Genomic DNA, 3,906 nt, shown 5'->3' with positions numbered 1-3,906 from the left:
CAAGAATTTAAACATAGAATTCTCATTGGATTCAGCAGTTCTACTCCCAGGTACATACCCCAAAGATCTGGTAACAGGGACTCAAACAGATACTTGTATGCCAGTGTTCATAACAGCGTTTTTCATAATAGCCACAATATGGAAACAGCCAAAGTGTCCGTCAACAGATGAATGGATAAACAAAATGTAGTATGTCCCTGCAATGGACTATTATTTTGCCACAAAAATACTGAAGTTCTGATACATGCTACAACAAGCATAAACATGCTAAGGGAAAAAATCCAGACGCAGAAAGACAAAGATTATATGATCCCACTTATATGAGGTACCTAGAGTGGGCAAATTCATAGAGGCAGGACGTAGAATGGTGGTTGCCAGGGGCTGGAAGAGAGAGAAATGGGGATCTATTTCTTAACGGTTAGAGTTTATGTTTGGGGTGATAAAGTTTGGGTGGCAGTAGTGATAGTTATACAACATTGTGAACGTACTTAATGCTACTGAATTGCACACTTAAAAATGATTAAATTTTGGGGGCACCTGGGTGGCCCAGTCCTTTAAGCATCCGACTTTGGCTCAGGTCATGATCTCATGGTTCATGGATTTGAGCCCCGTGTTGGGCTCTGTGTTGGCAGCTCAGAGCCTGGAGCCTGTTTCAGATTCTGTGTCTCTCTCTCTCTCTCTCTCTCTCTCTCTACCCCTGCCTCGCTTGTGCTCGCTTGCTCTCTCTCTCTCTCAAAAATAAATCTCCTTATCAGGGAAATACAAATCAAAACCACACTCAGATACCACCTCACGCCAGTCAGAGTGGCCAAAATGAACCAATCAGGAGACTATAGATGCTGGAGAGGATGTGGAGAAACGGGAACCCTCTTGCACTGTTGGTGGGAATGCAAACTCGGGCAGCCGCTCTGGAAAACAGTGTGGAGGTTCCTCAAAAAATTAAAAATAGACCTACCCTATGACCCAGCAGAGTAGCACTGCTAGGAATTTACCCAAGGGATACAAGAGTACTGATGCATAGGGGCACTTGTACCCCAATGTTTATAGCAGCACTCTCAACAATAGCCAAATTGTGGGAAAAGCCTAAATGTCCATCAACTGATGAATGGATAAAGAAATTGTGGTTTATATACACAATGGAGTACTACGTGGCAATGAGAAAGAATGAAATATATCCCTTTGTAGCAACGTGGATGGAACTGGAGAGTGTGATGCTAAGTGAAATAAGCCATACAGAAAAAGACAGATACCATATGTTTTCACTCTTACGTGGATCCTGAGAAACTTAACAGAAACCCATCGGGGAGGGGAAGGAAAAAAAAAAAGGTTAGAGTGGGAGAGAGCCAAAGCATAGGAGACTCTTAAAAAATGAGAACAAACTGAGGGTTGATGGGGGGTGGGAGGGTGGGGAGGGTGGGTGATGGGTATTGAGGAGGGCACCTTTTGGGATGAGCACTGGGTGTTGTATGGAAACCAATTTGACAATAAGTTTCATATATTGAAAAAATAATAAATAAATAAATAAATAAATAAATAAATAAATAAACAAACATTTTTTTAAAAAGATAAAATTTATCACTTTTTAACTGCTAAGCCATGCATTTAATTTTTTTATTTTATTAATATTCATAGGTGTTCTATAGCAGAAGTATTTTTCAGGATATCTATCATATTGTCAGAAATGTAAATTTCCTAACTTATCTCTTTTAATTTAATTAAGTCCCATTATGTTTTTAAAAAATATCTGTAGGGGCGCCTGGGTGGCGCAGTCGGTTAAGCGTCCGACTTCAGCCAGGTCACCATCTCGCGGTCCGTGAGTTCGAGCCCCGCGTCGGGCTCTGGGCTGTTGGCTCAGAGCCTGGAGCCTGTTTCCTATTCTGTGTCTCCCTCTCTCTCTGCCCCTCCCCCGTTCATGCTCTGTCTCTCTCTGTCCCAAAAAATAAATAAACGTTGAAAAAAAAATTCAAAAAAAAATATCTGTATATCTATAGATATATAAGTATATACCCACACATATGTTTACAAATATATAAAATATCCACTAAATACTCTGTTCGAGTTTTTAAAAATCACATGGTGGGGCGCCTGGGTGGCGCAGTCGGTTAAGCGTCCGACTTCAGCCAGGTCACGATCTCGCGGTCCGGGAGTTCGAGCCCCGTGTCGGGCTCTGGGCTGATGGCTCAGAGCCTGGAGCCTGTTTCCGATTCTCTGTCTCCCTCTCTCTCTGCCCCTCCCCCGTTCATGCTCTGTCTCTCTCTGTCCCAAAAATAAATAAACGTTGAAAAAAAAAATTAAAAAAAAAAAATAAATAAAAATCACATGGTGCCAAACATAGGCAGTAGTTTCTTTAACGTCTGCTGTAGCAACGTTTTTCTAGATATGTCTCCTCTGGCATGTGACACAAAAGCAAATTAAACTATTGGGAATACATCAAAATAAAAAGCTTTTGCAAGTTGAAGGAAGCCATCAGCAAAACAAAAATGCAAGCTACTGAATGAGAGAAGATATTTGCAAATAATACATCTGATATGGAGTTAATATCCAAAATTTTTAAAGAACCTAATACAACTTAACACACACATACAAAAAATAATCCAACTAAAAATGGGCAGAGAATCTGAATAGACATTTTTCCAAAGAAGACATCCAGATGGCTAAGAGATACATGAGAAAATGCTCAATATCACTCATCATCAGGGAAATGCAAATCAAAACCACAATAAGATACCACCTCATACCTGTCAGAATGGGTAAATTCAAAAAGACAAGAAGCAACAAGTGTGGGTGAGGATATGGAGAAGAAGGAACCCTTGTGTACTGTTGGTGGGAATGCAAACTGGTGCAGTCACTGTGGACAACAGTATGGAGGTTCCTCAAAAAAATTAAAAATGGAAAGATATTATGATCCACTAATTTCACTACTGGGTGTTTGCCCAAAGAAAATGAAAACACTAATTTGAAAAGATATATGCACCCCTGTATTTCTGTAGCATTGTTTACGATAGCCAAGACATGGAAGCAAGTGTCCATGGATAAATGGATGGATAAAAAAGATATGAGATATAGATGTAGATATAGATAGATGATGAAATATTACTCAGCCATAAAAAAGGATGAGATCTTATCATTTGCCACAACATATACCGACCCAAAGAGTATTGTGCTAAGTGAAATAAGATAAAAACAAATACCATATGGTTTCCCTTACATGTTGAATCTAAAAAACAAAACAAATGAATAAACAAAAAACAGAATCAGACCTATAAATTCAAAGAACAAGCTTGTGGTTGCCAGAGGTGGGGAGCGGATGGGCAAAATGGATGAAGGGGAGTGGGAGATATGGGCTTCTGGTTATAGAATGAGTAAGTTGGGGGGTCTGGGTGGTTCGTTCGGTTAAGCATCTGACTCTTGATTTCAGCTCAGGTCATGATCTTACAGTTTGTGGTTTGAAACCCTCATCAGGCTGTGGGATTCTCTCTCTCCCTCTCTGCTCTCTGCCCCTCCCCTACTCGCTCTCTCTCTCTCTCACTTTCAAAATAAATTAATAAACTTAAAAAAATAGAATGAGTAAGTCACAGGAATAAAAGGTACAGCATAAGGAGTATAGTCAATGACACTATAATAGAGTTATATGGTGACAAAGGGTAGCGAGTTGTGGTGAGCATAGCATAATGTATAGAATTGTCAAATCACTGTGTTGTACACTTGAAACTCATGTAACATTGTCGACTATACTCAAACTAAAAAAATTTTTTTTTCAACAATATTTTTTTTAATTTTTTTTTCAACGTTTATTTATTTTTGGGACAGAGAGAGACAGAGCATGAACAGGGGAGGGGCAGAGAGAGAGGAAGACACAGAATCGGAAACAGGCTCCAGGCTCTGAGCCATCAGCCCAGAGCCCGA

The sequence above is a fragment of the Lynx canadensis genome, chromosome A1 (assembly GCF_007474595.2).
Source record: "Lynx canadensis isolate LIC74 chromosome A1, mLynCan4.pri.v2, whole genome shotgun sequence".
Lineage (NCBI taxonomy): Eukaryota > Metazoa > Chordata > Mammalia > Carnivora > Felidae > Lynx > Lynx canadensis.
The sequence above is the reverse complement of the archived record's forward strand: the minus strand, read 5'-3'. Positions refer to the sequence as shown.